This window comes from Notamacropus eugenii, chromosome 2 (genome assembly GCF_028372415.1).
Source record: "Notamacropus eugenii isolate mMacEug1 chromosome 2, mMacEug1.pri_v2, whole genome shotgun sequence".
NCBI lineage: Eukaryota > Metazoa > Chordata > Mammalia > Diprotodontia > Macropodidae > Notamacropus > Notamacropus eugenii.
In genome coordinates, this window is record NC_092873.1 from 88893575 (window position 1) to 88908136 (window position 14562).

Below are 14562 nucleotides of genomic sequence, written 5' to 3' on the forward strand. Positions count from 1 at the left end.
CAGCACAGACAGGGTTTACCAACAATGAGCCTGCCTGTGCTCTAGAGAAGGCCTAGGGGAGACCTCCCACAGTCAGACCACCCCTCCCCCACACCTCATGCCGGGAGCTTCAGTGTAACCCCAGGAAAACTCAAAAAGACTTCACCTGGCCTCGGCCTTGGCACATATTAACCACCTCAGCACCAAGCAAGCTGCAGCATTCTATAATTTCTAGCTGAAAGAACCATAGGTCACAACACACAAAGCCAGAACCCAGGCTCCAAACTCCCAGCATAAGAAATGTGAGACAGAGACCTGTGTTCCCTAGAAACAAAGATCCACTTTAAAAGCCAGAAAAAAGACAATCACCATGAGAAAGAAGCAAATCAGAAAAGTAAAGACCATAGAATCTTACTTCAGGGCCAGGGAAGATCAAAATATGAATTCAGAAGAGGACAGCACTGACAATATACCCACATCTGAAACCTCAAAAGGGAATATGAACTGGTCTCGAGCCCAAAAAGCATTCTTAGAAGAGCTCAAGAAGGATTTTAAAAGCCAAATTAGAGAGGTAGAAGAAAAATTATCCAGTGATTAGAAAAATACAATTGACAAAATGAAGAAAAAACTCACTAAAGAGAACAGCTCCACAAAAAGTAAAATTGGAAAAATGGTAAAGAGAATACATTTCATTAAAAATTAGAATTAGGAAAGTAGAAGGTAATGGTTCTATGAGACATCAAGGATCAGTCAAACAAAATCTAAAGAATGAAAACAATAGAAGAAAATGTAAAATATCTAATTGGAAAAACAACTGACCTGGAAAAATCAATCCAGGAGAGAAAATCTAAGAATTATTGGTCTACTGGAAAGCTGTTATGAAAAAACAAGCCTGAACAATATCTTCCAAGAAATCATCAAGGAAAACTGCCTTGAGTCCTAGATCCAGAGGGCAAAACAGTCACCTAAAAGATGCACTGATCATTTCCTGAAAGAGATCCCAAATTGAAAATGCCAAGGAAGATTGTTTCCAAATTCCAGAATTATCAAGTGAATATGAAAATATTGCAAGCAGCCAGAAAGCAACAATTCACATATCATGGAACTACAGTCAGGATCACACAGAACCTTGCAGTTTACACATTAAAAGATCAGAGGGATTGGAATATTATATTCCATAAGGCAAAGGATCAATTACCCAGAAAAAGTGAGCAAGAATTTCAGGCAAGAAGAATCACATTCAATGAAATAAGGGATTTCCAGACCTTCCTGATGAAAAGGTCAGAGCTCAATAGAAAATTTGATGTTCAAATAAAAGACTCAAGAGAGGCATAAAAAGGTAAACAGGGAAAAAATTGTTATTCAACATGGGCAAACTGTTTACATCCCTGTATGAGAGGATGATACTTGTCAGTCTTAAGAATTGTGTATTTATTCTGACATTTAAAAGAGATATACATATGAGTGGGACAGACTTAGTGAAGACTCCTCAGATTGTAATTTTTCTCCCAGGGGTGAGGTAAGGCCTAAAGGCTCAAGGTTACAATATTTTTAGAATAGAATAGTTCCATATAAGGATATAAAACTGTGTAGTGTATTAGGGTCTCAATGATTGGACAAAACTTTACATAATTCCTCAATGTCTTCATTTCAAAAGGGATTGGTTAGATTTCGTGTCTAGAATGTAAGACCATATTCTCAGCTAATGAGGATAATGGTCAGTGGGGGGAGGAGGGACTTGCGTTAGGGTCTATATAAATCACTGTCCTGTTCTTTGTCTTCGGCTTTCCTACTCCTACAGGTAAGCCCCGCTTCTCGAGAATCAAATAAATCACTTTTCTGTCATCACTTTGAGAGGCCTCTGAGTAACTGATTTATGTAGGGACCTGAGCCATCCCACACACATAGATAGAGGGAGTAGGAATAAATTAACTTATGTGAAGATAAAAAAATATAATTAAAGGGGGTGAAGGGATTGTAATGGAAGAAGAGGAAAGGGGAAGGCAGAAAAGGGTAAATTACATCACATGAAGAGGCATAAAACATGTTATAAGAGAGGGAAAGAAGAGAGGAAGATGAGCATTGTTCCAGCTTTACTCTCATCAGATTTCGTTAAAGGAGGGAACAACCTACTCAGTTAAGTACAGAAATCTAACTTGCCAGTAACAGGCAGTAGGAGGGGAAAGGGGAAAGAAAAGGGAAGGGGTGATTAGAAAGGGGGAAGAAGTAATAAGAGAAAAGAGAGGGGGGCTGATAAAAGGGAGGGAAGACAGGGAGGCAGTGGTTGAAAATAAAACTCTCGATAGGAAGAATGGAGAAATAAAAGCATAAACAAGAGAGGAAATAGGATAGGGAGAAAGATACAGATAGTATTCATAACTTTGAATGTGAATGGGATGAACTTCTGGATAAAATGGAGGCAGGTAGCAGACTGGATTAAAAAGCATAATCCTACAATATGTTGTTTACAAGAAACATATTTGAAACAAGGGAATACACACAGGCTAAAGATAAAAGGCTGGAGAAGAATATACTGTGCTTCAGCTGACATAAAAAAAGCAGGGGTAGCAATCCTAATCTCAGACAAAGCAAAAGCAAAAATAGATCTAATCAAAAGAGATAAGGAAGGAAACTATATGTGCCAAAAAGGTACTATCGTAAATGAAATAATATCATTACTAAATATATATGTGCACCAAGTGGTATAGCATCCAAATTCTTAGAGGAGAAGTTAAGGGAGTTGCAGGAAGAAATAAACAGTAAAACTCTACTAGTGGAGGACCTCAACTTCCCCCTCTTTAAACTTGATAAATCTAACCTCAAAATAAACAAGAAGGAAGTTAAAGAAGTGAATAGGATTCTAGAAAAGGTGGTTATGATAGACTTCTGGAGAAAACTGAATGAGAATAGAAAGGAATATACCTTTTTCTCAGAGGTACATGGCACATACACAAAAACTGACCCTGTATGAGGGCATAAAAACCTCACAATCCAATGCAGAAAGGCAGAGATAGTCAATGCATCCTTTTCAGATCATGATGCAGTAAAAAATTATATGTAATAAAGGGCCATGGAAAAAACAGACCAAAAATTAATTGGAAACTAAATAATCTAATGCTAAAGAATGAGTGGGTCAAACAAAAAGTCATAGAAACAATCAATAATTCATTCAAGAGAATGAAAATAATATGATAACCTACCAAAAAGTATGGCAGGCAGCAAAAGCAGTTCTTAGGGGAAGTTTTATATCCTTGAACACTTACATTAATAAAATAGAAAAAGAGGAAATCAACAAATTGGGCATGCAACTGAAAAAGCCAGAAAAAGAACAAATTGAAAATCCCCAATTAAATATCAAATTAGAAATGCTGAAAACCAAAAGAGAGATTAATCAAAGCTGAAGTTAAGAAAACTATCACTAATAAATAAAATTAAGGGCTGGTTTTATGAAAAAATCAATAAAATTGATAATCCTTTGCTCAATTTGATTAAAAGAAAGAAAGAAGAACACCAAATTACCAGCATCAAAAATGAAAAGGGTAAATTTACCTCCAATGAAGAGAAAATTAAAACAATAATTAGAAATTGCTTTGCCAAACTGTATATCCACAAATTTGACAATCTTAGTGAAATGAATGAATATTTACAAAAATATAAACTGCCCAGATTAACAGAAAAGGAAAAAAAAATACTTAAGTAACCCCATCTCAGAAAAAGAAACTGAACATCTCATCAATGAACTCCCTAGGAAAAACTCTCCAGGGCCAGATGGATTTACAAGTGAATTCTATCAAACATTTAAAGAACAGTTAATTCCAGTACTATATGGACAATGTGGGAAAACTGGCCAAAAAAAAAAAAAGGAGTCCTACCAAATTCTTCTTATGATACAAATATGTTGCTGATACCTCAACCAGGAAGAGTCAAAACAGAGAAAGAAAACTATAGACCAATTTCCCTAATGAATATAGATACAAAAATTTTAAATAAGATATCAGCAAAAAAGATTACAGCAATTTATCTAAAAATAATACACTTTGATCAGGTAGGATTTATACCAGGAATGAAGCACTGGTTCAATATTAGGAAAATTATCAGCATATTTGATCAAATCAACAACAAAACTAACAGAAACTATACAATTAGTTCAATAGATGCAGAAAAGGCTTTTGACAAAATACAACACCCATTCCTATTCAAAACATTGGAGAGCACAGGAATAAATGGAACTTTCCTCAAAATAATAAGTAGTATCCACCTAAAATGATCAGCAAGCATTATATGTAACGTGGATAAACTACATACATTTCCAATACCTTCAGAGGTGAAACAAGGATGTCCATTATCAACACTATTATATAATATAGTACTAGGAATGTTAGCTTTAGCAATAATAGAAGAAAAAGAAATTGAAGGAATTAGAATAGGGAAAGAAGAAACTAACTTATCATTCGTTGCAGACAACATAATGATACACTTAGGGAATTCTAGAGAATCAAGTAAAAAACTACTTGAAATAATAAACAACTTTGGCAAAGCTGCAGGATACAAAATAATACCACATAAATCATCTGCATTTCTATATATTACTAACAAAGCCCAACAGCAAGAGATAGAGAAATCCCATTTAAAGTTAATGTAGACACTATAAAATACTTGGGAGTCTACCTGCCAAAACAAACTCAGGGACTAGATGAACAAAATTACAAAATTCTTTTTGCACAAATGAAGTCAGATCTAAATAAATGGAAAAACATCAGTTGCTCATGGGTAGGCAGAGCTCATATAATAAAAATGACAATTCTACCTAAATTAATTTACTTATTCAGTGCCATACCAATCAAACTACCAGAAAATTATTTTCTAGAGCTAGAAAAAAAATATCAAAAATTCATCTGGAAGAACAAAATGTTCAGAATATTAAGAGAATTAATGAAAAGAAATGCTAGGGAAGGTGGTCTAGCCCTACCAGATCTCAAATTGTATTATAAACCAGCAATCATCAAAACCACTTGGTATTGGCTAAGAAATAGAGGGATAGATCAGTGGAATAGGTTAGGTATGCAAGACACAGTAGTCAATGAATACAGCAGTCTACTGTTTGACAAATTCAAGGATCCCAGCTTCTGGGATAAGAACTCACTATTTGACAAAAACTGGGAAAACTGGAAAATAGTGTGACAGAAACTGAAAATACACCAATGCCTGACACCATATACCAGAATAAAATCCAAATAGGTACACAATCTAGATGTAATGGCTAATATTATAAATAAATTAGGGGATCAAAGAATAGTTTATTTGTCATATTTATGGAGAATGGAGGAATTTATGACCAAACGAGAGATAGAGAGCACTATGAAATGAAAATAGATCATTTTGATTACATTAAGTTGAAAAGTTTTTGCATAAACAAAGCCAATGAAACCAAGATTAGGAGGGAAGCAGAAAACCAGGAAAGAATATTTATAACTAGTGTCTGTGATAAAGGCCTAATCTCTAAAATATAGAGAGAACTGAGTTAAATTTATGAGAATATAAGTCATTCATCAATTGATAAATGATCAAAGGATATGAACAAGCAGTTTTCAGAGGAAGAAATTAAAGTTATCTATAGTCATATGAAAAAATGCTCTAAATCACTATTGATTAGAGAGATGTAAATCAAAACAACTCTGAGGTACTACATCCCACTTATCAGACTGGCTAACATGACAAAATAGGAAGATGATAAATGTCGGAGAAGATGTAGAAGAATTGGAACACTAATTCATTTTTGGTGGAACTGTGAGCTGATCCAATCATTCTGGAGAGCAATTTGGAACTATGTCCAGAGGGCTACAAAAATGTGTATACCCTTTGACCAAGAAATAACACTTCTAGGACTGTATCCAAAAGAGATCATAAAAATGGGGAAGGGTCCCACATGTACAAAAATATTTATAGCAGTTCTTTTTGTGGTGGCCAAGAACTAGAAATCAAGGGCATGCCCATCAACTGAACAAGTTGTGGTATATGAATGTAATGGAATACTATTGTGCTGTAAGAAATGATGAACAGAAGGACTTCAGAGAGGCCTGGAAGGACTTATATGAACTGATGCTAAGTGAAATGAGCAAAACCAGGAGAACATTATACGCGATAAGAGCCACAGTGTGCAAGGACTGTATCTGATAAACTTAGCACTTCCCAGCAATGCAAGGACCTAAAACATTTTCAAAGGACCCCTGATGCAAAATGTCATTCACATACAAAGAAAGAGCTATAGAGTCAGAATACAGAATGAAACAGACTATTTTCTCTTTTGTTAGGTTTTGGTTTGGTTTGGTTTTTCTCACTGTTTCTCCTATTCGTTTTAATTCTTCTATGCAACATGACTAATATGAAAATGTGTTTATTAAGAATGTATGTGTAGAACTCATATAAGATTCCATGCCATCTTGGGGATGGAGGGAGAGAAAATTTAAAACTTATGAAAGTGATTGTTGAAAAACTGAAAACAAATAAATTAATTATAAAAAAAAAAAGAATGTCAACATTACTTGGGTAGTTTGAAAGAATGCTTGGGGTGAACTGAGTATGATGGATTGATTTTAAAAAATAAAACTAGGTAGGGAGAAATAAAAAGGAACAAATATCTCATACAAATAAGAAAGGAAGAACTGATACAGAAGAAGAAGGTGGGTATGGAGAGCTGGTAGTGCTGGAACCTTATTTTCATTAGAAGTTAGTTAAAGAGAGACCAACAAATACATTTAAAAGGGCATAAAAGTCTTCTAAATTTATAAAGAAAAAAGGGGGTGAGGGAATAAGATAAGGGAGGAACTTTTAGAAGCATGTGTAGATTAAGAATTCAGAGGGTGGGTAGGAAAGGATAAGGGAGGGACTCATAGGTGTGGGTAGGTTCAGGTGGAGGGTGGGTGGAAGAGAATTAGAGAGGTACTCTTAAAAGGGTAGGCAGATTAAGGAATAGGAGGGCAAGGTAGTGCTTAGAAGTCATTTAGACAACTGAGAAGGGATGGGTAAATAGGGTGAGAAGGATAATAGAGAAAATAGAATGGAAAGAAATACAAAACTAGTAATTAAACTTAAAAGGTGAATGGGATGAATTTACTTATAAAATGGGTTAAATGGATGACAATATCAGAATGGATTAAAAATCAGAATCTGATAATATATTGTTTACAAGAAATACGATTAAAAATTAGAGCTATACATAGAGTTAAAATAAAGGGCTGGAGTAGAATTTATTATGCTTCAGTTGATATAAAAAAAAGCAAGGGTAGCAATCATATCTCAGACAAAGTTAAAACTAAAATAGATTTAGTTAAAAGAGATAAACAGGGAAAACATACCGTCACCTATGTTATCCAATACTGTTTTGGAAATGCTAGCAATAGCAGTAAGAAAAGAAAAATGAAGGAATCAGAATGGGAAATGAAGCAATAAATGACCTCTTCTTGCAGACAACAAAATGATAGATTTGGAAAATCCTAAAGATTCAAGTAGAAAGCTAGTTGAAACAATAATTGAAGCAAAATTGTAGGTGAAGAGATAAGAGTTTGAAATAACTGAAGACAGTTCAGTCAGAGCAGGAACTAAATGAGTGTAATTAAAAAATACTCTTTATACAAATAAAGTCAGATTTAAATAATTGGAGAAATATTGATTGTTCATGGGCAGGAAAAGACAATATAATAAAAACGACAATTTTACCTGATTGATCTATTTGTTCAATTGCCATCCCAATTAAATTACTAAAATACCGTTTTACTAAGTGAGAAAAAATAACCGAGTATATTTGGAAGAACAAAAGGTCAAGGATTTCAAAACAAATTAATGAAAAATGTAAAGGAAGGAAGATCAGCAGTATTAGATGTTAAACTATAAGGCAGTTAATATCAAGACAAACTAACACTAGCTAAGGGGTGGATCAGTGAAACAGAGTAGACATAACATATATAGTAGCAAAGGATTATAGTAACCTGGTATTTGACAAATGCAAAGAATTAAGTTTTGAGGATAAAAATTCGTTATCTGGTAAAGATTGTGGGGAAAGCCGAAAGACAATTTGGCAGAGATCAGGCATATATTTAAACCATTTACCAAGATAAGATCAAAATGGATACATGACCTCGATACAAAGGGAGATATCACAAAATAGTATGGAACATATTCTCTATCTGATTTATGAATAGAAAAATTTATGAATAAACAAGATATAGAAAGCATTATGTGGTTTAAAATGGATAATTTTGATTAGATTAAGTTAAAAGGGGGTTGTAAAAATAAAACCAATGTCGCCAAGATTAGGAAAGCAGAAAATTGGGGGGAAAAATCTATAGACAGTCACTCAGATAAAGGTCTCATTTCTCAAATATATAAAGAACTTTGTCAAGTTTAGAATAATGCATCATTCTCCAATTGACAAATGGTTAAAGGACATGAAAAGACAATTTTTCAATAAAGAAATCAAAACTCTGTAAAGACATATGAAAAAATGCTCTAAATCATTAATGATTAGAAAAGTTCAAATTAAAACAACTTTGATACAGTATCATACACTCATCAGACTAGCTAAAATGATAGATGTCCTTCCATTGGGGAATGGCTAAACAAGGTGTGGTATATGATTGTGATGGAATAGTACCATGCTATAAGAGATAATGAGCTTAATGATTTTAGAAAAACATGAAAAGACTTGCATGAAATAATGAAAACTGAAATGAACAATACCAACAGTAACAGAACATTGCAAATAGTAACAGAAATACCGTCCTAAGAACAACTTTGAATGACTAATTCATCTTGAGTATCATAAATACGTACAAAGGACCTATAAAGGAAGATACTACCCATTTCCAGAGAAATAACTGATAAATAGATGTATGGTTTCATACACACACACACACACACACACACACACACACACACACACACACACATTTCTGTTTAATTGTAGTCTTCCCTAGGATGGGGTGGGGAAGGAGGGAGAAAAAAATAACGTGCATTGCAGAGAACAAAAAAAAACTTAGAAGGGAGCACAGAAAAGCAAGGTAGCTTTGAAAACAATGTGTAGTATTTATTACATAGTATAAAAAATAGTATACAGTCTGAAATTGAAATTTATGGTTTTAGATTGAATTCTCGCTTCATGTTGCGCTGTGTACATGAAAATATTGGGTATTTTCCTTTTATATTTAAGTTCAAAATGAATAAAAATATTTTTAAGTGTTTACCAATATATTTCTGAATAGTTTGTTTTTTTAAAGCTGTGCAATTTTTTTTAACTGGAGGCTCAGGAGGCACATAATATTTCAAAAAAATGGCTTCAGAGTTTGGGGTGAGGGATGGAGAAGATCCAAAAAATAAACGTGGGGGGAAGAAAGAGGGGGAGATTTAGCTCCAGTGGACAAAGTATGGATTCCCTTCCTTCCATCCTTTAGGGGTCGAAGGGGTTGAACCAAATAAAAATTCTACCCTCCTGAGTCTTAGGAAGAACGAAAAGGGTGAAGGCTCTTGTTTCAATGTCACAGATGTTTCTCATGGGCAGAGAAAGGAGACAGGGAAGGATAGCTGCTCTAGTTATCCCTCTAGTCTAACTCTAGTCACTCCAGTAATGTGGTAGTAGAGTCCCCACTAGTTATCGGGGTTGAGATATCCACAAGCTAGGCTATGGCTCCAAGTGGGCCTGGTAAGGTGAATACACAGGGGTTAGCATAGGCTTAAACTGCCTCCACTGGGGTCTACTGATTGATAGGGACACCTGCTGGAAGAGGGCTCCTGGAAGTGGTACTGGCTTTTTATTCTCAGCTTCAAGGGCTTTGGACTGAAAGAACCAGTAGGTTGCTGTCTCCAACACTCCCAGTCACCCTGGATTAACAACAGAGCTCCTGTCCTAGGGTATGATTGGCAAGTTCTATGTGCCTGTTAGATTGAGGGTACATAAGTGTTTGTGAACAGGTTGGTTTAACAATTTGAAATTGTAAGGTTATAGGTACATAATTATGACACATAGTAAGAGAAGCCTCTGGATGGAAGCAAAGATTCTTTATAGAAACAATGAAGCCCTTCAGTAGCAATGAGGTGTGCGTGTGTGTGTGTGTGTGTGTGTGTGTGTGTGTGTGTGTGTTTGTCCTTCATTGCTGAAGAAGACCATGCCATCAGAGAAATAATGACATGACTTGCACTTGACTTTGTTTTGAATGAGGGAGGGCTGTGCAGGTCACCAGCCTCACTCCTCCTCCAGAGCCATCTGAATCCAGTGACCAGATGTTCGTCAGGATGACTGGAGATGACAGAGGATGAGGCAATTGGGGTTAAGTGACTTGCCCAAGGTCACACTGCTAGTGTCAAGTGTCTGAGGTGGTATTTGAACTTAGGTCCTCCTGACTCCTGCACTGGTACTCTATCCACTGCACCACCTAGCTGCCCCAATGAGAAGTGTATAACGGAAGAAAGTGAGTTATTTTGGTCAAGGTAAGGAGTAAAATTAGGACAGGCAGGTCAGGGACTTGGCACATGCCCACTGCCCATTCCCTACCACAACGGCCACAATTCCAAAAGCAAAGACTACCTAAACTCCCTCACTTTTAACAGGCTTAACATTAGAGTGAGATTTAAGATTAAGACAGCTGACCAGCTCACTGGTAGGCCAATGCAACAAACAAATATCACTCCTATCCCAGAACCCCAGACTCCACTAAACCTTTATCTTGACAGGAAGGACTAATGTAGTGAATGTGCTCAAAATCCTGGATTCTGGCTGCTACATCAACTCTTTAGATTATTCCAAATAATAACTTAACGTCAATTGGCTTTCACAAAGGGATATCTACTATTTATAGCAGCTCTTTTTGTGGCAGTAAAGAATTGGAAATTGAGGAAAATGTCCATCAATTGGAGAATGGCTGAACGAGTTGTAATATATGACTGTAATGGAATACTATTGTGCTATAAGAAATGACAAGCAGGATGATTTTAGGAAAACCTGAAATGATTTATATAAACTGAGATAAAGAGAAGTAAGCAGAACCAGAAGAACCCAGTGAAGGCAGTCAATACTGTATGATGATCAATATGTGAATGACTGAACTATCCTCTGCAATACAGTGACCCAAGATAATAACAAAGGACTCATGAAGAAAAAAGCTATCCACATACAGAAAAAGAACTGAGGGAGTCTAAATGTAGATCAAAGCATAGTATTTTTCCCTTTACTTCTTCCTTTTTTTTCTTTTGGTCTGTATCTTCTTTCACAACATGACCAATATGGAAATGTTTTTTTAACATGACTACACATGTATAATCTATATCAAATTGCTTACTGTCTCAGGGAGGAGAGAGGAACTAAAAAAAAATGAATGTTAAAAATTGTCTTCACATATAATTGGCGAAAAAAAATTAAAATAGTATTCTAAAAAAAAAAACCAAAGGGAAATTTTTACTTCAAGATTATAGGCCAAGCAACAACCACAGTACAAACATGTCCCACAAGCCTTAAGGGCACATTCTCCCCCAAACTAGGGAAATTAGGTTCATACTGAAATTATTATTTATAGCCAATGATTTGGGGAGATCCAGAGTACCCCGCTTTTTCTAAAGTCCTGATTTCAAAAGTTTAATCTTTCCAAGGACATTACTAATAATGAGACTGACCTTTCTCGTTCAGACACCAACCATGGTGGAAAGCCATTGTGCTCTAGTCAGGTTTGAGTGGAGATAAATTCTTCAAGCAGATTGCCCAAGGCTGAGAATAACTTAGAATTAAATGAAATAATCAAAGTTGATTTGAATAGGTTCAGTCCCTCACTGTAATATTCATTCTCTCATTAATCGTTAACCAATCAGAATTGATTGCCACCTTCAGGAACACCCCTCTTCCAACGGAAGCTTGCCTGCCATGATTTTGTCTTTGGTCTAAATTAGAGAAGGGGCCAAATGACTATCCTTTTACTAAAATGCTAGCACTATTAATAAAATTATTAAATTATCCAGAAATTACGTCTCTCAAACTTCTTAACAGCCACCCTCTTAGCATAGTTTCTACATAAATGCCAGAGGAGTCCTTAGTTGTGGAAACACAAACACAACTAAGTTAGAGCTTGGATAACCTTGCTGGTATCCTACCATTTAGCAATACCAAATGAATGCTTTTTGTGATCAATTTAGCAGCTAAACCAGAAAATGAAGAAAAGCTTCCTTATAAAATTTGCATATCTGAAATAAAATTACTTGGTATTACAGTTTGGAGCAGTCAGCTGATCTTTGGTCTTGTGTGGGCAGGAATGCGGCTGCTGAAGGGCTGCAGAGCACTTTCTAAAAATTCAAATCATCCCTAGGGTAAGCTAAGTAATACAGCTATTGAGGATATTTTGAGGAAATAAATGAATATTTTAATTAAACGAAATTATTAATAATTATTTATTTATATTTATTCATATATTAATTATATTATATATAACATGTAATATACAATATATAACTAATTATTAATTATATTAAAATAAAGCAAGATAAATTAAGGAAAAACTAAAGTTTTTTACTAAAAAGTATAAGAAGAATAATTCTACATTTCCTAGCAGGACAAGGGTTTCAGGAAGTGACTGGAATCTTAATTACAAAGTAGAACAAGGAACTTAACAGAGTTAAACATGATGTTAATAGTCTTAAGGAATCTGAAAATGAATTATTATAATTAAACTGGAATAGGAAGGCATTTAAACACTAGAAACAGCTACAGGCGTTAACAGGCTTTCCTCACGCTATAACGCACAACAACCACATCGCAGCGGAACCAGACCTAAATAAGAGTTTTTCTCTGGTAGATAAGGGAACTAAGGCCCCACGAGGCTGACTAACAGGCCACAAGGTCCCACAGACGGTCAGCAGCCAATCCAGGAACTCGAAAGAAGGACCTGAGGCTCCCACAACAGCACTTCCCCCGGACACTAGCACACTAGCACTTCCGCAAAGCGCAGACACAGCAACTTAACTGGACTGCACAGCAGAAGGAAGCAGGAAGCGCGGTAAGGGATACAAGAAGACCACACAACCGCGACTTCCCTAAGCTTCAGCGCATGCGCTATCGTAGACCCAGGGAAGGGGGTGGGGTGGGAAAACGAGAAGTGTAATTGGTAAAACACTCTCTGGGGGCGGGGCGCCATCTGCACGTGACCCGGAACAGCCGAAGGATTGGTTAGTCCCACCCACCCACCCGGGAGAGGCGGCTCCGGGGCTCCTGGGATTGGAGGGTTCAAAGTGGGCTGTAGGGTGGGAACCTTAATCTGAGGCCCCGTAGGGAGAGTAGGGGAAGAAACCACCCCCACATTTTCACCTAGGTGGGAGGCTGAGGGAAACTCCGGAGTCTGTGGCTGACTTCCGGTAGAGGAGACTACGATAAGATGGAAGTATGACCCGGGTTCCCCAGGTTGAGGCCGCACCTGGGCCCGGAAAGGAAGGTCTCCCCCTGTGGGAGGAGGTGGATTTGCCCACTTTTAGTTGTAGCTAAAGCCCCGCCTACAGGGGAGGGAGCGGCCCTCCCCCACCGCCCTACTTGAAGGGAGGTAGATTTCCCTGCCGAGCACTAGGCAGCTGGTGTGGTGGAACGATCCCCCCTCATTTACTAGGCGTATGACCCTTGACAAGTCATTTCACCCTGTTTGCCCGCAGTCCGTCTTCTGTAAAAGTGAGCTGGAGAAGGAAATGGTGTATTTGCCAAGAAACTCCCAAAACGGGGTCACAGAGTCAGACACGACTGAAACGACCCAACAGCCATGGATTCCCCACACACGTTTGGGAGAGACGGGGATGTACACGCAGGGAAGCTTCCTTTTCCCTCCTCAGGCCAGAGCTGATCGAACCCCTAGGAATTGAGTTTTTCTAATCCTGTTTTCCAGGTTTGCATTAATTCGATAAACATTGGTTAAGTGCCATCTGTGTATGAAGTACCTGATAAACCATGGTGAAACGAGATAAGACGAACCTTCTCCCTTATCAATCAACAAACGTTTATTAAGTATGTATTGGTGTGCTAGGCACTGTGTTGAAGGCCTTGGGACGTAAATACAACCAAGGAAGCAATCCCAGCTTAAAAGGGGTTTACAATCTAGAGGGCAAGGGATATTTAACTAGAGGTTGTCCATGATTAAGACTCCATAGAGGACTTGAAAAGTGCCAAGTGCTGTGGGAACTTCTGATTGACCTGTTGAGTGGGTTGGGAGTGGTCAGGAAAGGACCCTAGAAGAAAGGGAAGGAGGTGTAACCTTAATAGAGCTTTGGAGGCTCAGAGAAATGACCCTATTCTAGGTATGGGGACAGTAGTGTGAGCAAAGGCACTGAACGGACAGGACAACAGATGTTGTTGTATTTGTCTTTCATTCTCAAAGAGGACCATGACATCAAGATGATGACATGACTTGCAGTTGACTTTGATTTGAGTGAAGAAGGGCTCTGTAAGGTCACCAGTCTCACTTTCTTCTCCTGAGTCATCTGGGTCCAGTGGCCTGGTATTTATCAGGATGGCTGGAGATGGCCCAGGATGCAATGTGCATACCTGGCCCTTTCAGGCTAAGGTCTTATAGC

The 14562-nt window shown here is 37.1% G+C and overlaps 1 protein-coding gene across 1 annotated transcript in view; it reads right to left on the reverse strand.

The window, feature by feature from the left end:
* LOC140525921 (BOLA class I histocompatibility antigen, alpha chain BL3-7-like) overlaps positions 1 to 11728 on the reverse strand; it is a 36870-nt gene extending 25142 nt beyond the window's left edge. The window contains exon 1 of the mRNA XM_072641705.1: positions 11638 to 11728. The gene's annotated coding sequence lies outside the window, so the exon portion shown is untranslated. The remainder of the gene's footprint in view (positions 1 to 11637) is intronic.
* Between the last annotated feature and the right edge of the window lie 2834 nt (positions 11729 to 14562).